Here is a 22,456-nt window from a genome sequence, read left to right as displayed (position 1 = left end):
GGCTTTAGTTTTGAGAAGGTGACAAAATAACCATGAAATAGGTGGATAAGTCCGGCAAGTTCTTGGCTAATATTGTGATGCGTGATTTGAAAGAGTCGGGCGCAGGAGGGTAAATCACAGTATATAGAGTATATTCCATAATCCAGCATAACCAGTCCAGTGCGCAAAACAGGCGCACTGGAACAAACATGAACACGGGGAAAATACCCTGGCAATACAAAATACTGAGCTCAACCGAGCTACTAATCCTCACAATGAACAATCACCCACAAGGACAAGGGGGCAGAGGGAACACTTAAACACGTACTAATGAGGGGAATATGAACCAGGTGTGTGTAATTGACAAGACAAGACAAATGGAATGATGAGATATGGAGCGGAAGTGGCTAGAAGGCCGGGGACGACGAACGCCGAAGCCTGCCCGAACAAGGAGGGGAGGCAGCTTCGGAGGAAGTCGTGACAAATATGCTTAAATAAAACAAGGAAAAGTCAGTAAAAAGTTGGTAAAAACCCACCGATCAAGAAAATATTAATTCCATCTTGAAAGTAATTTATTCCAAACTATATACGCCAGGAAGAGATATGGATCCCCTTGAAATGAAATTTTCTTTGATAATCTCCAACTTCCAGCAATTTCCTCCCCAGACCGTAACTCCTTAGATACTCCGCTAACTCCCAAAGAATTTCAGTCCGCAATTTTGGCTATGCCCTCGGGTAAGAAGGGAACTTCCAGTAGAGGGCAGGTATACAAGATGGCGTATTGAATACACAGCGGTACAAATCACCTCAAGATAAAAACATAATATTCAATATCAGTAAGTTAGACTATATATTAGCACTTCATATATTCGTGGGTAATAACATTCAATCTGGATAACAACACAAAACAAATTATGAGGCTAGAGAAATGTATCGACAAATATTACAACAACATGCAACACCCAAACATGACGGAAGATAAACGAGGAGAATCAATCTCCAAGAGAAAACGCGACTCCTCGACTGATACAGATGATTTATGCTTTTCACCACTGGGACTGGTAAGTGTGGAAAGCGACCTGTTGAAGTCGATAAATGACAAACTGGGCATGCTAGAGTTGGTCAGTAATGATGTAAAAGAGTTGAAGGCAAGTCTTGAAATGAGTGACGGAAAAGCTGCGATAATGGAGAGCGATACAAAAAAACTAAAAGGGGCAGTCACTAGGATGGAAACGGACGTTAAGGAACTTAAAAAGGAGAACAACTTTCTGAGAGAAGCCTTACTAGACATACAAACTAGATCGATGAGAGAAAATCTAGTACTTATGGGTATCCAGTAAAAAGAGGGAGAGATTACAGAAAAAATTGTGAAGGATTTCTTTCTTACAGCTCTTCAAATTCCACTCGAGGCTGTCGACAAAATCCAACTCGAACGTGTACACCGTTTCGGACAAAGAGGACAGAGATATGAGCGTCCAATCACTGTCAAATTTGCTTTTTTAAGGATAAAGTAATGGTTAAAAGCCTAGTTAAAAGAGCTGCTGGCACGAAAATATGCATGAATGATCAGTTCCCAAGGGAGATTGCAGAACGGCGCAAAGTTCTGTACCCAATCTTCAAGGAAAATAGATTAAAAGGGAAGCGTGTTGCTCTTGTTGTCGATAAACTGTATATTGACAACCAAATGTTCCGCTACACAAAGACTACTCCATGGCTATTCTGAAAGTTCTAATAGAGGAGTCGAATAATAGAACACCCAATACTAGTCATGGTAGGGATTGTAATAATAAAGCACATTTATAGTAGGTATAGTATTTTATAAAGGGATAAGACGGTATTACAAGAAAAGATAACAAGCAAAAGAATACATCTTCAAATACAACTAATTTAGAACACAAGTACTCAATCAACATAGTGGAGATAAAAACATAGCAAACAGAAGACATAGAAGGCACAGTATGTGGGTATGTGTGGATGAATTGTGATGGAAGGTGTGGTGTGCGTTTTTGTGTTTGAATAAGTGTGGCGTTAAGTGACTGAGAAAGGAAATGGTTGCATATCCCAGAACCAACGTGTGTCTGTGAGCAGGGGTTGTGAGAGAGAGCTTTCAATTTTGTGCAGATGAGGGATATATATTTTAAAATATGGTATACATCTAAAAAAAATTTTTATTGTCCTATCACGATGGGACGATCCCCAACCCTATATCCTAGACACCCACCTGAGCAACCCATACACCAAAGAGAAGTCCCCATCTGTTTTATGGACCTGCTGTGAGTTGCCTATATGCAGCCAAAACAGAAAAATAAATGCGATCAGAGACCTACTTGAGCAGCACCGCCCCCTCAAGATTCTGAGCCTGTCTGGCAGGGTTGGTCCTACAAAGCCAGAGCCCCCTGATGGGAGAGCATAATATACAAGGAAATTCTCAAAGCTGCTAATGAGAACCTTGACGACATTGTACCTAGCCGGTGGGGATTCCGGTGGGGAGGGGGTCACACTCGGACAATCAGAGAGGGGGCTTATCATTGTGGCCCAGGTGGCACAAAATAATCAAAGGTCTGACTGCACGGAAATGCTTGGGAAAAATGGTTACAACGGGGGACCAGAGTGTTTGTGTCTCATCTGATCTCCATCACCTAAGACTTTACATAGATTAAATATATTAATCAAATCTCACATTGTTGTCCATTTTTGCTCAATCTTGCATGCTTTCTCAAACAGCTGTAACTGTATATGCATTCGTGTATGCATTCGTAATTCAGGTCCTTTCTTGAGTTGGGCTCTGGGATGTAACAACCGTTGAGCATCTGATTTTATGGTTGATTGTGGAGGAAAGGGGTTGAGTGTGTAAGAGTATGTGCGTGTGTGTTTATCCCACATCTGTTGCAAGGGGGTAAGGATGTTAGGGAGAATATAGGATGAACCACAATAATTGTTTGCTAAAATAATAATTGCTTGTCAAAAATGTAATGTAATACAATGGCAATCTGGGTTATAGGTTAAAATCCTACACATGAACTGCCGACATTATTACGCATAGTAATTAATAATGATGGAAAATAAGATATGCAAGATATTTGAATAGATATATATTTTTTAATAGCTATATATACAGTGGGGAGAACAATTTGTGTTACGTTCTCCCCTCGGGTGTAGTTTGTCTGAGGAGGAGACGTAAATGCCTGCGCACACAAGGTAAACTAGATGGATGGGGAAGAAATGTGGGGTGTAATGAACTAAAATAACCAGACAACAACCAGATCTCAAGGATAGCCCTCGGGGGACGTTTAGTAAGGTATTTAAACAAAATATACAACACCCATAAAGAAACCATAAGGAAACAACAAATCAATCAAACAAACCAGGGAAGGTAAGAGAAGGGAATATTTGGGAACGGGGTCCAATTAATGAAAATAAACAAAAGGTCCCTCCTCTTCTACACACCTTCCTATCACACTCTAACCCTAACCCACTTTTAGAATCCTACGCATGAACTGCCGACATTATTACGCATAGTAATTGATAATGATGGAAAATAAGATATGCAAGATATTTGAATAGATATATATTTTTAAATAGCTATATATACTGTATATACAGTGGGGAAAAAAAGTAATTAGTCAGCCACCAATTGTGCATGTTCTCCCACTTAAAAATATGAGAGAGGCCTGTAATTTTCATCATAGGTACACGTCAACTATGACAGACAAATTGAGAAAAATAAATCCAGAAAATCACATTGTAGGATATTTAATGAATTTATTTGCAAATTATGGTTGAAAATAAGTATTTGGTCACCTACAAACAAGCAAGATTTCTGGCTCCCACAGACCTGTAACTTCTTCTTCAAGAGGCTCCTCTGTCCTCCACTCGTTACCTGTATTAATGGCACCTGTTTGAACTTGTTATCAGTATAAAAGACACCTGTCCACAACCTCAAACAGTCACACTCCAAACTCCACTATGGCCAAGACCAAAGAGCTGTCAAAGGACACCAGAAACAAAATTGTAGACCTGCACCAGGCTGGGAAGACTGAATCTGCAATAGGTAAGCAGCTTGGTTTGAAGAAATCAACTGTGGGAGCAATTATTAGGAAATGGAAGACATACAAGACCACTGATAATCTCCCTCGATCTGGGGCTCCACGCAAGATCTCACCCCGTGGGGTCAAAATGATCACAAGAACGGTGAACAAAAATCCCAGAACCACATGGGGGACCTAGTGAATGACCTGCAGAGAGCTGGGACCAAAGTAACACACTACGCCGCCAGGGACTCAAATCCTGCAGTGCCAGACGTGTCCCCCTGCTTAAGCCAGTACATGTCCAGGCCCGTCTGAAGTTTGCTAGAGTGCATTTGGATGATCCAGAAGAGGATTGGGAGAATGTCAAATGGTCAGATGAAACCAAAATATAACTTTTTGGTAAAAACTCAACTCGTCGTGTTTGGAGGACAAAGAATGCTGAGTTGCATCCAAAGAACACCATACCTACTGTGAAGCATGGGGGTGGAAACATCATGCTTTGGGGCTGTTTTTCTGCAAAGGGACCAGGACGACTGATCCGTGTAAAGGAAAGAATGAATGGGGCCATGTATCATGAGATTTTGAGTGAAAACCACCTTCCATCAGCAAGGGCATTGAAGATGAAACGTGGCTGGGTCTTTCAGCATGAAATTGATCCCAAACACACCGCCCGGGCAACGAAGGAGTGGCTTCGTAAGAAGCATTTCAAGGTCCTGGAGTGGCCTAGCCAGTCTCCAGATCTCAACCCCATAGAAAATCTTTGGAGGGAGTTGAAAGTCTGTGTTGCCCAGCGACAGCCCCAAAACATCGGTTGACCTGCTTCTGTTTTGTGGGTGGCACTGTGTGCTGTTTTTGATGGATGGGTCCTGGCCTCTCCGAGCCCTAGGGATCCGGGGGGACGGGGGTGGTATGCCGATCACTGGGATGACGGCCCAACTTAGGATGGGGAGGGGCTTTAGCGGGGGAATTAGTGGCGAACAATTGGATGGTTACTTAGTAGCAATGCAAATATCATGGTACAGCTATATGGACACTCAATCTGGGGTAAACAAACATATATAATGATAAATAGACTTGAAACTTGTATCTCATTATGGTATATGGTGAAATAAGTATAGTCAGTTATAATTGTAATGGCTTAGCAGATAATAACAAAAGAAGAACAATATTTACATGGCTCAAAGAGAAGGAATATAATATATATATTGTTTACAGGAAACTCATTCAACAATTCTAGATGAAGTTGCGAAATATACTTCTCCCATGGGCAAAGAAACTCAAAAGGGGTGATGATTAACAGTAATTTGATCCAAATGTGCAAATTGTCCAAACAGAGCCGCAAGGTAGATGGATTATTTTAAATATGTTATTGGACCATAAACAGATATGGCTCATTAACCTTTACGGACCAAATAATGATGATCCACACAACTTTGACAATATATATAACAAATTATCAACCCTGCAAGCAACTCAAGACTCTATTATTATGGTGGGAGATTATAATACCATTTTAAATAGCTCAATGGACCGTAAAGGAAATCACGCCACAAACTATCACCCTCATGCTCTTAAAGAAATCGTGAATGTCATGGAAACATTAGAACTAGTAGATATATGGAGGCTTAAATATCCTGATCTAGTGAGATATACATGGCGGAGACTCAATCAAGCTAGTCGTCTTGACTTCTTTCTTATGTCATTCTCGTTGGCACCAAAAGTTTAAAAAGTGTTGATGGGGACAGAATGCGGTCAGACCGTCATATAATTGGCATATACATTACTCTTACTGAATTTCCATGTGGGCAAGGATATTGGAAATGTAATCAAAGCCTATTGGATGATAATTTGTTTTTAACTAGGACAGAGGAATTTATAACTGATTTTTTCCGACATAACATAGGTACAGCAAATCCCCTCATTGTATGGGACACCTTTAAATGTGCCTTTAGAGGCCATGCAATTCAGTACTCATCTCGAAAACAAAAGCAATTTAGGTCAAAAGAGTCCATACTAACAAAGGAAATAGAAGGTCTAACAGAACACATAGATAGCAATACAAACTGTAACATAGAGGCTCAGAATAAATTAGAGGAAAAACAAAAAGAAATTGAGAAACTTATTCAAGAAAGATCAAGTGTAATATATTATAAAAATAAAGCAAACTGGATGGAATGCTACCAAAAAGAATGTACTGAAACTGGTTACAAATGACGGAGTCAGCCATGATTCACCAAATGATATTTTGAAGGAGGAAACAAAGTACTTCAAGCATATGTTTTCGTTTCAGTCGCCTCCATCTCCTCTAACTGAAGCTAATTGTAGAGATTTTTTTTATATTGATAATGTAAAATTAACAGCCATACAGAAAGACTCATGTGAAGGTGAAATTACAGAGGAGGAACGTCTGGATGCAATTAAAGACTTTAAGTCAGGGAAAACTCCAGGGTTGGATGGCATACCAGTCGAGGTATACCAAACCTTTTTTGATATACTCAGAGGACCGTTATTAGCATGTTTTAACCACTCTTATGTAAATGGTAGATTATCAGACACTCAAGAAGAAGGTCTGATTTCATTATTACTGAAACAGGATACAAGTGGAAAATATAACGATCCAGTCCATTTAAAAAATTGGAGGCCCCTTACACTTCAGTGTTGTGATGCAAAGATTCTAGCAAAATGAATAGCGCATAGAATTAAAAAGGTATTGTCGGACATTATTCATTCTAATCAGACAGGTTTTTTACATGGAAGATACATTGGAGATAATATAAGGCAAGTACTGGAAACAATAGTACACTATGAAAAGGCATTTGATAAAGTACAACTGGGGTTTATATATAAATGCCTGGAGCATTTCAAATTTGGAGAATCTCTTATGAAATGGGTTAAAATCTTGTATAGTAACCCTAGGTGTAAAATAGTAAATAATGGCTATTTCTCAGAAAGTTTTAAATTGTCAAGAGGAGTGAAACAAGGTTGTCCACTATTGGCATATCTATTCATTATGGCCATCGAGATGTTAGCTATTAAAATCAGATCCAACAATTATATCAAGGGATTAGAAATTCAGGGCTTAAAAACAAAGGTGTCATTGTACGCTGATGATTAATGTTTTATTTTAAATCCACAACTTGAATCCCTCCACAGCCTCATAGAGGATCTAGATACATTTTCTAACCGCTCTGGATTACAACCAAATTATGATAAATGTACTATATTACGTATTGGATCACAAAAAAATAAAATGTTCACTTTACCAATACAATGGTCTGATGGTGATGTGGATATACTCTGAATACATATCCCAAATGAAATAAATGATCTCACTCCAATACATTTTAATAGAAAGTTAGCAAAAATAGATAAGATATTGCTACCATGGAAAGGTAAATACCTGTCAATTTGTGGAAAAATCACCCCGATTAACTCTTTAGTATTATCCCAGTTTACCTATTTGTTTATGGTCTTGCCTACGCCTAGCGAACAGTTTTTTAAATTATATGAGAAAAATATATTCCATTTTATTTGGAACGGCAAGCCAGACAAAATTAAACGGGCCTATTTATATAATGAATATGAATTCAGAGGACAGAAATTATTAAATATTAAAGCATTATACCTATCACTAAAAGCTTCAGTCATACAAAAGTTATACTTAAATCCGAACTGGTTCTCTAGCAAATTAGTAAGATTGTCTCACCCAATATTCAAGAATGGCCTTGTTCCCTTTATGCACCTCCTTACCTTCAGGCTCTGATCCTACACCCAAACGAGGGCACTACGTTCATCCACCTCTGGCCTGCTAGCTCCCCTACCTCTACGGAAGCACAGTTCCCGCTCAGCCCAGTCAAAGCTATTTGCTGCTCTGGCACCCCAATGGTGGAGCAAGCTCCCCCACGACGCCAGGACAGCGGAGTCACTGACCACCTTCCGGAGACACTTGAAACCCTACGTCTTTAAGGAATACCTGGAATAGTATAAAGTAATCCTTCTGGAAGGGGGAAAAAGTAAGGAACTTGTCTGTCGGCCTTGCATTAAAGAACATAATTGGTTAAAGAAAACTGTGATAAATAAAAAAGTATATCAGTTTCATTTAAGGACCAAAGGATTGACAGCCGTCCCATATAGATTGCAAAATAGTTGGGAAGTGATTTTTGACGTACCGACCCCATGGCATAGTGTTTATGAACTGATACGCAAAACGCACCTGATTCAAAACTTATGATTTTTCAATTTAAATTATTACATACAATTCTTGCTACCATTAGAATGTTATTTATATGGGGGATACAATCTTCCCAGCTCTGCAGATTTTGCTGCGAAGAGACAGAATCATTAGATCATTTGTTTTGATACTGTCCATTTGTAGCTTGTTTTTGGACACAGGTCCAGGAATGGCTAAAGGATTGCAATATTTACCTGGAGCTAACCCTGCAGATAGCATTACTGCGTGATCTGAAAAGTCATAGTCAATCGATCAATAATATAATAATACTTTTAGCAAAAATGTTTATTTTCAATGTACAATCTGTAGAAACAATGAGAATAGAAAGGTTCAGAACTTTTGTAAAACATCACAGTACAGTTGAAAAATATATGGCAAATAGAAATCCAATATGGATGGTGTTAAGAGATAGATGGGTGGTGTTGAATGGAGTTGAAGGATGGGACTAATAACAACTAACAACAACTAATAACAACAAGATAACTAATAATGTAAGCTAACTATAAGTATAAGGTTATAGGTTGAGAGCTTTTGTGAAAGAGCACAGTTAGGAAGATATGGCATATAGAAGAAACTGGATGGACATCATGAAAATGATCGGAAAGGTTGAGGGTAGAGGAAGTTCAGGAGTAAAAACAAACAAAATTGAATTATTGTAAAATTGACTGTGTCCATAAAATGTATATAGTATGTATAAGCTGGAAGTAGAGGCCTAAGCATTGTTGTTCACTAGTTTACTCCAATTAGGGAAGGGGTGGTGGGGTTGGAAAGTAATAAAGGGAAATATATATTTTTTAAAGGATATGTATATATATATGTGTAAGTATGTATATATGTATTTATGTATGTATGTGTATGTATGTATGTATGTGTATATATATATATATATATATATTATTTTTTTTGCGAGAAAAAAAACATGTGGGATTGGAAGTGACGCAGACAATTACATTGATGGAAGTTACAATCTATCTGCAATATTACAGCTGATCTACCCCCTAAAAAAAAAAGCAATAGCCAACAGATTAGAAACGGTTCTTCCCAAAATAATACATTCTGATCAAACAGGTTTTATGAAAGGCTGACACTCTTCAGACAACACCAGGTGCCTCTTTGACATCAAGCATCTCACTTCCCAAACCAATAGTCCTACTGCAGTAATGACGTTGGCTGCAGAGAAGGCATTTGACAGAGTCAATCTGACTTTCCTGAACTTGGCACTGGAGAAATTTGGTTTTAGTGCATATATATGCAAATTAAATCTCTACGCTGATGATATTCTGATGTTCATACAAGAACCCGATCAATCATTAGAACACTTGCTCTCGACAATCAACACATTCGGTATTATATCAGGATATGATTTACTGGGGAAAATCAGAGATCAATAAATCAATTTAATTGGGACTCTTTATCCAAATTTTGCACCTTCAGATGGTCATCTCAAGGGATTAAATATCTCGGAGTACAAGTACCACACAGGCTAGATGAATTGTTTGAATATCATTTCCCACAACTATTGAAATTAGTGAAAGAAGATCTCGAAAGATGGAACTCTCTTGCTTTGACCCTTACCGGTTGTATCAATACAATTCAAATGAATATTTTACCGAAAATAATCAATATTTTCTCAAGGATTCCAGTGTCCCCCACACAGAAATGGTTTGATACCCTCAACCATTCTAGCTCAATATTCAATTGGAGACAGAAAAAGGCCAGAATTAAACTTAACACATTACAGTACGGTAAGCCCACAGGCGGACTATGAGCTCCAGACTTTCAGAAATATTATTTGGCCTTCCAAATTAATAACATAACCAAATGTCTCAATTGTCCAAGTGTAAACTCACCTTCCTGGATTGATATAGAAGACTCCTGTGTAAAACCACTTAAGATCTGCTCTATAGTTCTCAATCTGTAAAAAAAAATTGCCCTTTTCCAATCCCTTCACATTAAATACACTGGAAGCATGAACAAAAGCCCACAAAGTAACTAACACAAAACTGTCTCCTTCATTAAACTCTACTATTTGGTCGAATCCTGATTTTATAATTGCAAGGAAACCGTTCGTGTTTACTCTTTGGAAGAAGAAAGGAATTATTTACATCTACCAATTACTTGATAAAGGACAGTTAATTTAATTTAAGGAGTTACAGGAAAGGTTTAATTTTAATTGCTTCTCAAGTTTTCAATACCTACAGATTAAACAGCTACTTAAATCTATATTGCAATTCGACCCAAAGCAACATCATACAGTATCTCAGAGCTAAGCCAATTTCTCTTAGACAACCGGAGTCCAAGAAATATTAATTCCAAAATGAATAAAAAAACGGACAGAAGTAGGTGATAATCTATCCTCCCTAGAGAAATGGACCAATGATTTGGACATCTCCCTCGACAGGGAAGCCCAGACGAAAGTGGAGTTGGGCAACAAAAAACAAAACAACAACAACAATTCAGTGACTAAAACACAGTCTGTTTACTACACTGGGGTCACCCACTGGAGAGAGGTCTGCGACAACCCCCGCCGGCAGATTGCCAAGTGGCACAACCTGGGCGAGTATTAGGACCGCTCAGAAAAATATCCCAAAATGTTCCGGATGTTTGCAATTTTCTTGGAATGGATATTCTGTCGAAAAACCACCACCACCACTACTATTTCAATCCTATTCTCTTAGAAATAAAACCCTTCCCGCCTGAAATAAAGAGACACAACCAGACCACCGTAACCCCACCCAGCATGGACACTCGCTTCTATGAAAAATTCCCGCAACCATTGAGACGACCACCGGGGCCGAGAAAAATCTGACCAGACTTTCAGGAATCACTGACGACAAAAGACTTGATTGAGGATTGAAAAATCAAAATCGGAATATATATATATATATATATATATATGTATACATATACAAATTTATACACAAATATATAGCCTACACAATCAATACTGTTAGCGAGATCCATGTGGTCCTACCGGTTGGTGGGTGTGTAAAGGGGCTGTGGTTCATCCAATCAGAGTTCACAACAGAGAGTGCATCACAACCCCTCCCTCCTTCTCCAGCCCCTGCCACCCATAGGTATAAACATTCCTTTACTTGCATGCTTGAACAAGTTACAAATAAAACACACCTGGGAAGGAAGGTGGCCACAGAATACAGTAGGTAATACTTTCTCTTAATGTAGTGTACCAATTCCCTTTAAATCAGGAAGTATCCCCTGGTACTGCACAAAATTGGGAGGGTTTATGTTAATTAAAGGGTGTGGTTAATTTATATTGCGATGGGGCTGTTTTTTAAAGTAGGGAAATGCTTCTTTTAACAGGAGTGGTAATATTAGAGGCGTGGTTAATTTATGGGGCAGGATGGGATACTATATTACAATATTTACCAGGGATAATAAAGTTGTTGCAAAGTGTTTAAGTTATGGGCAGGTAAGGCTATGGGGAGGACTTGATGATATTTGAAAATGTATGCACTCACTAACTGTAAGTCGCTCTGGATAAGAGCGTCTGCTAAATGACTAAAATGTAAATGTAAATGTACATCCAATTCATTTGGTTGTTGTGGTGGTGAGAGCATTAACCTGTATGTTTTAATCATGAACTACATTCCCTATCTGAGGGGCTACACATTAATGCATACATGAGTTCTTGGCCTGCATCCACCAGGTATAATCTCCTCCTTCCCTTCTGTTCTCTGCTTTATCTGCAACACCATCCCAGGTGCTGAAAGAATAGCAGGATGGGAGGATGAACAGAAGACTGCAGGGAGAACTGTGTGTGTGGAGGGGGGGGGGGGGTATATTATTGGTCAGATTAAGATTATAATCTGACTCTATAGTCTACTGAGTCAGAAGGAAGAAAAAGTGTCAGTGACCTCTATGACATTGGGGATGTTCCTCTGCGACATGAATGTCCCTGGTGAGAACACAGAGGATGTCCAGATGCTGTAGGTCTACACTAAAGACCCAGGGACTGGGATGTGAATGGGGTCTGTGCAACAACTATATATGGGACTGAGTCATTATTCACAACATTGACACACTGATAACCTCTGGAATAAGGCTTCGTCGGTGGAATGTGGTTTCTGAACTTCTTTCTGTGTATAGCTGGTGTGTCTAGTTCCAATCTCAGATAGATAGTTCCATAATGAGGCATTCAATCAAAATAGACCATTGCCACAGGAAAAGCTCCAAATGATAATTAATACTATAATGAAGAATATGTGTGAAAACGTGTTTGAACTGACTCACCAAGCTTGCCATAATATAATGTGCTTGTACAGCATAAAGAATGTGTCTGTGAAGCATTAACGATGCGCCTAATTCCTAGACTGGGACGAGCTAATAGAGACTAATTACGGAGAACAAAGTGGGGATAAACTGAAACAGACATTTGCATATTTTACTGATACATGTATTCCATTGCCAAGAGCCGCTAAATTTGTACAAGTGTGAATTAACATGAGCGCAATGACAACTTGTGAAGTCTTCAACGAATACCATTTGCAAAGTCATGAATATGAACAATGGCTGCGATCAAATGGCAATCTCAGAGGCAAGAATTATATTATTCTGTAACTCACACTGATAATGTAATGCAAGCAATACTACACACAAATCTGCGGTGTTGCCAGCAGCCGAATTAATCCAAAAGAGAGCCTGGGTCATACATACAATTATAGGGACAAATTGCACATTTTATTGTGTATGATTGAGTCGAGACATCACTCTAATAGCAACCCATCTGAAATTGATTAGACAGGCAGTCCTTTCAGACCAATTAATTTACTCCTTGGAAAAAAATATTATAATTGGCCTCTCTTTAACAAATACACACACACACACACACACACACACACACACACACACACACACACACACACACACACACACACACAGACACACACACACACACACACACACACCATTTTAGAGTGAACCACAACACGAGTGGCCTTGTTGTATAACATTCATCTTCTGTATCCATTATCAGGATAGGTATCCATCTTTCCAATTAAGCTTCTTTGAAACAATGTTTTCCTTAGTCTGCAACTACTGAAGAGGACTCCCGACTCCAACAGAGACATAACAAGGCTATTTTCATTTCTTTCATTTCCTTATTTTTCAAGAATACTAGATGATTCAATAAAATGCACCTATTGCAATAGCAAATGTTGTTTATTTCTTGTTTGATGAGTTCTCGAACCACAAGCATAGCCTGCATTCGTTAGCTCTAATCAATCTCACATCTTAAAAAGCCATTACAAACATTACCTACAATACGTATAGCTATAGCCCGGACTCAGAATGGTAGCATTCCTTATTAATCAGTTATATACCGGAAGGCACTGAAAGGAAGGGAATTGGGAGGGATGAAAAGTAAATAGCTTGAAGACAAACGTGAGGTGAAACACAGACACTAAACCTGTGTGACCTTTATGTGCCCTGTAAAGAAAGCACATTCTGTTGCTTTATGCTCTCCTAATGTGCATCTGACCCAAACAAGGACCGCAGCAGCAAACAGTGGCTGTGACCCAAATGGCACCCTGGCTATTCCCTATGTAGTGTGCTACTTTTGACCAGAGCAGTATGGGCCCTGGTTAACAGTAGTGCACTATAGGCTTATAGGGAATAGGGTGCCATTAGAGACTCAGCCAATGTTTCTTACTGTAAAGCCCTGACTCAATGTGCACACTAAATCCTCATTCACCTCCAAAGTGACTCATTAACTGGCTATTGATTGGCTTTCCCAGGGACCACTGCAGGCCATGTAGAGCTATCGGAAATCACAAGATAAGAGGGGAAATGAAAATAAAACAGGCCTGTCCTCTAAAGGCCCAGGCACTGCCGACAACAACAAAATAGTCACCTGTGATATCGCCATCGAACAGCCCAAGCCAGGCCTCATTCCAATGCAAATTCAATGCGCCCGGACTCCTACATGCACCGCCACATCAATGGACATGGGTAAGCATACTTCAGAGGACACAGGACTGCCGATATGTCAATATGGCCCCCAAATATATGGCAGTGGTTTTGTGATTAAGCTAAGTCCTGGCAGATAGAACCAGTTGGACCTACAATAGGCAGATGTTGTGCATGAATAAAAGTAGGATTTCCATTTTAGCATATGTTTGCATTGGCTTTAGTACTTATAACACTAATGATAATCAGGGTATGAACGCAAAGTTGCAGACTGACAGATGGAACTTCATTTCAATACAAATGGTTTATAATAACTTTCCACTGATTGACCTGCTTGCTGATGCACTCTCATTCATAGTCCCTTAGAATTGCTGGCAATGCATTCCCCATATGATTTGTTATCTCACGCTGTCGTGTGTAGTCTAAACATTTTATTTGATTAAAGTTGTATATGTAGGCTGTTCATGTTCAGATGAGAGCTTGCATTTATTGACAATAGTGCTTCTTTACATTCATACTTAGATCAAGTCATTAAGTTGCTTACTTTGCCTAAAGAACACGGTTTGGTTTGTAACATTTCTAGTCTACCTCTAGGCCTACTCACCAGATTGAGCCTCATGTTGTGTGTTCTAGAGAGCACGCGTCAGCCTCATGCACAAACTCAGTATACCTTCAAATGACAAAGACCAAATCGAAACTGTGTAGTTTATTGAATGTGTCCAGTTCACTAATAATCATCTAAATCAATCAATCAATTAAATGTATTTATAAAGCTATTTTTGCATCATCAGTCACAAAGTGCATATACAGAAACCCAGCCTAAAACCCCAAAGAGCAAGCAATGCAGATCTAGAAAAACGGTGGCAGGGCCGACTCTAGCCTTTTGGGGGCCCTAAGTGAGATTTGGTTGGGGGGCTCTAAAGTTAATAAAGTAAGTTTTAAAGTTAATTTCCTGGAATTCTACACATTTTGCCATGGGGAAGAGAGAAAATGTTGCAATTTTATAACACATTTCATGCAATTCTACCCATTTTGCCATGGGGTGGAGATAAATGTTTGCAGTTTTCAACGTCCACAAGAGCAGAAATTCACTTTCTTTCAGCTGAAAGACAATGCCCATAGCTTACCCATTATGTTGCACGATTTAAGTCAATAAGTCATTGTTTTAGTCAAAGTACGATATATTTGTGGTTGAAGTGGGAAATTCATGAGCCCAAATCAACTGTTCAGAGGAGACTGTGTAAATCAGGCTTTCATGGTCGAATTGCTGCAAAGAGAAATCACTACTTAGGTCAGTGGAAATGTGTCCTTTGGTCTGAAGTCCAAATTGGAGATTTTTGGTTCCAACCGCTGTGTCTTTGTGAGACGCAGTGTGGGTGAACGGATTATCTCCGCATGTGTATTTCCCACCTTAAAGCATGGAGGAGGAGGTGTTATGGTGTGGGGGTGCTTTGCTGGTGACACAGTCTGTGATTTATTTAGAATTCAAGGCACTCTTAACCAGCATGGCTACCACAGCATTCTGCAGCGATACGCCATCCCATCTGGTTTGGCTTAGTGGGACTATCATTTGTTTTTCAACAGGACATTGACCCAACACACCTCCAGGCTGTGTAAGGGCTATTTGACCAAGAAGGAGAGTGAAGGAGTGCTGCATCAGATGACCTGGCCTACACAATCCCCTGACCTCAACCAAATTGAGATGGTTTGGGATGAGTCGGACCGCAGAGTGAAGGAAAAGCAGCCAACAAGTGCTCAGCATATGTGGGAACTCCTTCAAGACGGTTGGAAAATGCCAAGAATGTGCAAAGCTGTCATCAAGAGGGAGAAGGATTTAGCAGAGGGAAGAGATGATAGGATGGAAGAGTAGCGGGAGAGAGAGAGTGAAGATTGCGACGGTACATTACCATCTGAGTAGGGGCAGAGTGAGTAGTGTTGGAGGAGAGCGAGAGAGAAAAGGATACAAAGTAGTAGTCGGAGACTTGGAGGGGAGTTGCAGTGAGATTAGTAGAAGAACAGCATCTAGTAAAGATGAGGTCAAGCGTATTACCTGCCTTGTGAGTAGGGGGGGACGGTGAGAGGGTGAGGTCAAACGAGGAAAGGAGTGGAAAGAAGGAGGCAGAGAGAAATGAGTCAAAGGCAGACGTAGGGAGGTTAAAGTCACCCAGAACTGTGAGGGGTGAGCCATCCTCAGGAAAGGAACTTATCAAGGCATCAAGCTCATTGATGAACTCTCCAAGGGAACCTGGAGGGCGATAAATGATAAGGATGTTAAGCTTGAATGGGCTAGTGACAGCATGGAATTCAAATGAGGAGATAGACAGATGTGTCAGGGGAAAAGAGAGAATGTCCACTTTGGAGAGATGAGGATTCCTGTGCCACTGCCGTGCTGACCAGATGCTCTCGGGGTATGCGAGAACACATGATCAGACGAGGAAAGAGCAGTAGTAGTAGCAGTGTTTTCTGCGGTAATCCATGTTTCCATAGCGCCAAGAAGTCGAGGGACTGGAGGGTAGCATAGGCTGAGATGAACTCTGCCTTGTTGGCCGCAGAACGGCAGTTCCAGAGGCTGCCGGAGATCTGGAACTCCACGTGGGTCGTGCGCCACCAGATTAGAGTGGCAGCAGCCACGCGGTGTGAAGCGTTTGTATGGCCTGTGAAGAGAGGAGAGAACAGGGATAGACAGACACATAGTTGACAGGCTACAGAAAAGGCTACAATAACGCAAAGGAGATTGGAATGAAATTGACTAAACATCTGGGAAAGCAAGAGAGCGGGGCCTCCCTCACTTACGTTTCACTGAAACACTCAAATATAACTCTCCCAACTTCCACTTTAGACATTATAATTGTTGCAAACTACAGCGGTTCAATGTTTTCTAGGAATAGACTCTAACTTAGTTTATTCAGCTAGCTAACTCGGTACAGTGTTCTTCCGTGAAAACCGCCCAGGGCACCGTATCCTATGACGCCATAGCTAACTAGCATGCTAGCTTCCAATAACACGGTTACAACAAACTACCAATAGTGTGTTAACACGCTAAACAGATCATTCGTGTCCGTGTCTAACGTTGTGTAAAGTTTTGGGGTTAGTTTTGACAGTTTGAGTGAGTACGTCGTCAACTTATTCAGCCAGTTAGTTAGCTAGCTAGAATAGTTAGCATATTAGCTAGCCATTGCTCTCTGTCAATGAACCAACCCCTCCTCCCACGGTATGAAACACACAGAGAGAGCCAAGCTAACGTTAACTAGTCACCCATGTCTTGAATTCCTTTTGAACGACTCTGGTTACCAGTATGTAAAAATAAAATTAAAATAAATGTAGGTTATAACTTACCCTTAGTAGCTACTGTTAGCTAGTTAAGTGTAAAGCTAGCTACTGAATCGATTTAGCCAGTTCGCGTCTGTCCCAACGGAGAGAAAGCGTCTCCAAACATTACAGCTAGGTCATTCCAGTTATTGTTTAGTTAGCTATCCAGGTAGCAACAAGCTAGCTACATTTTTGAGTACAGTAGCTACTAACAACCTAACGTTAACGCTTCAGATAATGAGGTTAGAAAAACAGCTGAATGGTAGGTAGCTAGCTGGCATAATTACAGGTACTCTTAAGTGTGAAATAACATTGGAAACAACTATCCACAGTTGCTAATAGTTACCAGTAGCTACCCGCTAGCTAGCTAGCTTTATTGGTCCCGGTAGTGGGTTAGCTAGCCTCGTGCTTCACCGGGCTCAGCCGAATACAATACTTACCTACAATAATTACCTACAATAACTACCTAGATAAACTACCTACAATACCTAACTACAATACCTACCTACAATCTAAATACATGGTTTAAGCTTTACTCGACACCATATAAAGAAGAAGCCAAGCTTACCTCCCGCTTAGAGAAACACAACCTCACCCCATCGCCACATTGCAGACAGTGATACTAGGCCTTTAATTTTGGATAATCCATTCTGAAATGTCAGTGACATAATATTACATTTTGTGATCATTCAAATGCATTTCAATTACATTTATATTTGTTGATGTAAAATAAATGTTTATTGTATCTAATTTTTTGTTTCATGTGTGGATCCACCTGTTGATGTACTGGACCATTTCCTCTTTCAGGCTATTTAAACATTGCAGTCTCGACACGTACCTACTCCGTTTGCCTGTCAAAATCTCCGACCAGGAAACATGAAGCACCCGGCCCTCTACCTTTTATGAGGAAAAACAAAGTAAGAATTTACATTTCTTTAGCCTAACTTTAGCATTACTTCTTCAACATGCAGTTATAGCTTTTAATAAACGCATGTATGAATTGAAAACAGAGAAATTAGTGTGGACTCCAAACAGGTTTAAATTGGCACCAAAACCAAGTAAATGGTTGTGACCAAGAGGTCTTATACTCTTGTCTTTTGTCATCAACAATGAAAATAGCGGAGAACATTGCTGCAATTATAAAAGATATTTAAGTTTTAATCCATAACTCGTTTTACTTTGTTGACATGTAGGCTTACACAAGCATGTACACATTCAATCACACACAAACTTTTCTATTTCTCTATCTCTCACACATGAAAAACATACTCTCTCAATTGTTGCCAAGACTGGAACATAAAATCCTAAATCAATCCTTAGACTCCATGGATGACCATAGAATCTGACCGCTATAGTGAGCTTGCGTGCAATGACTGGATAAGAATCTGACTGTAATCAGAAACAGTGTGGCTGGAAAATGACAACCAAGGGCTTATTTATGAATCTTCAATGAAATCTGGAGGAAGCCGAGGAATTCATGTGTCTGAGAAACGTTTCAAAGAAAGAGGGTGATAAATCTAGATAAAAGGATGAGCAACAGATAGATATTGTTGTGTCTCAAATGGCACCCTTTTCCTTTAATAGTGCACTACTTTTGACCAGCACCCTGGTCAAAAGTAGTGCACTTTAAAAGGGAATAGGGTGCCATTTGGAATGCAAACTGTATCTCCTCAGAGTCTCAGCTCTACGGCTTCATTACGTCTAAATCCCATTTTGAGGGTTTACTCTTATTTCCTGGGACTGAAATCAACTATATTTTTCTCTTAGCAACAGCATTTTTGACGTTATGACTCACATGGACTTATGTTCAACAGTGTAGACGGGCCAGCAGCCCCCGATGACCCGAAAGAACTACTACAACACATTTAACAGGTCAGTTCAAGTAAACAGTGAAGTAAATATCCATTCAAAAATATTCTACTCATGGTGTCCATGTTTGTTCTCGAAGTACTGTAATCAACTTGATTGCTGATAATGATATATGATATTTCCCCTCCAACAGTGGGATTCAGACATTACCTAATTCCGAAGCAGCTTGTCTACGGTGTAGTTTGCTCTTTGCATTAAAAGCACTGGTGTACTAGGAATATAAAACCATTCTCATGTGCCATCATCTCACTAGCTGACAGAAATTGTGCTAATGATTAATTATTCCATTGCTGACCAAAAAAAATCCAAGCAGTATTGTGGAAAAGTAGCTATGCCCTTAACCTGAAATGACCTAAATGAAACCGCACAAGATTTAGGCTGAAAATGTGAAATATTAAATATTAATACGGGATAACGGTGACGGAAGGCATCCCCTGACCATGAAATGGTGTGAGGAGAATATACACACTTTCTAGAAAATACAAACTGAAAAGTTTAAGCCCCCCAGGTTAGTATTTTGATCATTGAGGAACTTTTCGAATTTTGACAATTCTGCTAAAGGGATAGTTCACCAACATTACAAAATGACATATTGGTTTCCTTACCCTGTAAGCAGTGCATGGATTGCTGTCATAGCATGGATTGATGTCATAGCTTGCCCATAGACTGCTTACATGGTAAGGAAACCAATATGTCATTTTGTAATGTGGGTGAACTATTGCAATATCCCAAAATCCTATTATTTGGGACAATTAATCAAACCGTTATTTGGATAATGAAACTTCTCTTTCCTCTTGTAAAGTATTGACTGCCTGGCAGTTTTACTGGTCCAAGCTGTAAACAAGTTTTACAACTGACTGGAATCCCTGGAATGTTTGTGTTGTTTTCATGTACTGGACATTAGTATGGGTGGCACCACCTGCGGACTCTTGATAAAGTGGACCCAGTTCCCTGTCCCTCAATAAACTGCCTGCAATCCACCTTAAAAACAACACTCTGACTACATCCCAAATGGCCCATAGGGCTCTGGTTAAAGGTAGTGCACTATATTGGGAATAGGGTGCCATTTGGGAGGCATATGAAAATGAGTGTCATAATCAATTACAATGCTCCATGTAGACGAATTTAAAACATAGATATATGATCGATAATCTCCGCCACTTTGCAGAGAGATGAAAACGTCCATGAAAGTTAATGTGTTCTCAGGCCAGGTGTACATTCCCAGCAGATTGGAAAGGGACTGTAGGGCCCACAGGCTAGAGGAGCCGTAAATCTCCAGTTTCCATTAAAGGGAGGGGACACGCGCCAATACGCTCTTTTCAGTCACGAAGGACCCATGGATGTGATCTGCTGAGGAGGGAAAGTGTTATGTCCCATCTGGGCTAGATTTTGCCAACATCTGCTGGCTGTCCACAACACTTCCCCCTCCCTACCCTAACCACAGGTCTGGAATACCATTAGCTACCCGGTCCTTCCTCAATACACAATAATCAATCACTCTCTCTCTCTCTCTCTCTCTCTCTCTCTCTCTCTCTCTCTCTCTCTCTCTCTCTCTCTCTCTCTCTCTCTCTCTCTCTCTCTCTCTCTCTGATCTTGTTTTGCAATGGGTAACCCCCCATCTGTTGATGATTGGTCGCCTGACCTTGATGATACTGAGACTGCATTATTTTATCTATGTTATTACATTCTGTAATTAGGCATGTTTGCTATGTTGACCAATGGCTGCTCCTTTTCCCCAGACCTCTACTAAATCATCTGTGATAGCAGTGGTGTGGTTCACACTGGGCTACCTCTCTACAATGGTACCAGGAGATTATTCAAGGTCTGTATCTTTTTCTATGAATGCTTCTACTGGTTTTATGTGTGAACAATTAGAACAACAGGGTGCCATACTCTGAAACCACAAACGCCTTCCTCGAGGCCAGAATTAAGTCTGATGCTCTCGCCTCTGTTCCAATGAAACAATTAGAAGAGTGAGCCCTGCGGTATGCTGGGAATTACAGGCCTGTTTACATGTAAATATGCTGCTGACCGCGTCTTCTCAAGGATTGATTTACTCTTTCTATTTTTACCAGGTCTAATTTGTAAAAGGATTAAAACATGCCTCGCCCAGTCACACAAACAATATGTTTGAAACTATGCTGTAAAGACATGCTAGTGCCACCATATAATTACAGGATTCTTGATGCTTTTGAAAGCACGGTGCCAATGCCTCAGGCTGGAAACATAAACATGCTCTGTTCCTCCGAGGACAATCATCCTATCTGCAACGGTTATCAGCGACACCATGTCTGCATCCCAAATGGCAGCCTATTCCCTGTATAGTGCACTACTTTCGACTGGAATCCTATTGGCCGTGTTATGCACTAATAGGGAATAGGGTGCCATTTGGGACATGTTCTTAAACATGCCTTGTTCCTTCGAAAACATTCCTCCTATCTGAGATTATCATCTTATCTGTGGCAGTGGAAGTGGATGTGTGTGTGGGTGCGTGTGTGTGAGTGCACGTGTGTGTGTGCATGTGTAGGTGTGTGAGAGAGACTGTGGCGGGGTGTGATGTGTCAGTGGGACTGTAGCAGCAGAGTGACATGTAAGACAGCATCTCTCTGATTAACATCACCTGGCTGTCCTGTGTGGCTAGATCAGATGGCAGTGGGATGCTGGGGCACTTACAAGGGGAGGGACACTCGCACTTCATTAACAGGTAGCCTACTCTCTCTCTCTCTCTCTCTCTCTCTCTCTCTCTCTCTCTCTCTCTCTCTCTCTCTCTCTCTCTCTCTCTCTCTCTCTCTCTCTCTCTCTCTCTGTCTCTCTCTCTCTCTCTCTCTCTCTCTCTCTCTCTCTCTCTCTCTCTCTCTCTCTCTCTCTCTCTCTCTCTCTGGGTCTGTCTGTGATGAGACCACGCCGACTAACAGATGGGGTGGCAGTAAACAACCGGAGAGGAACCAGAGTCTATGCCAGGGGACCAGATAGTACTACTAAAGAATAAAGACAGCTAAATTGCAAACAACTTGAGTGTTTGGCCATCAACATGTGTTGGAGTTGATTCAGTAACAGCTAAAATAACTATCTCACTATAGCTAACCTCACTGTGAGAAACTGTATTACTGTGTGT

The 22,456-nt window shown here is 40.3% G+C and overlaps 1 long non-coding RNA gene across 1 annotated transcript; it reads left to right on the top strand.

Annotated features, from left to right (window-relative positions):
* The first annotated feature begins 14,050 nt into the window (after nucleotides 1-14,050).
* On the top strand, nucleotides 14,051-22,081 carry LOC121580173. Its single transcript, XR_006002993.1, has 4 exons — nucleotides 14,051-14,205; nucleotides 18,280-18,389; nucleotides 19,287-19,344; nucleotides 21,081-22,081. It is a non-coding gene; the product is annotated as an uncharacterized LOC121580173 (long non-coding RNA).
* Nucleotides 22,082-22,456: the final 375 nt, after the last annotated feature.

This window comes from Coregonus clupeaformis, chromosome 13 (assembly GCF_020615455.1).
Source record: "Coregonus clupeaformis isolate EN_2021a chromosome 13, ASM2061545v1, whole genome shotgun sequence".
NCBI classification, from domain to species: Eukaryota; Metazoa; Chordata; class Actinopteri; order Salmoniformes; family Salmonidae; genus Coregonus; species Coregonus clupeaformis.
The sequence above is the reverse complement of the archived record's forward strand: the minus strand, read 5'-3'. Positions and strand labels throughout refer to the sequence as shown.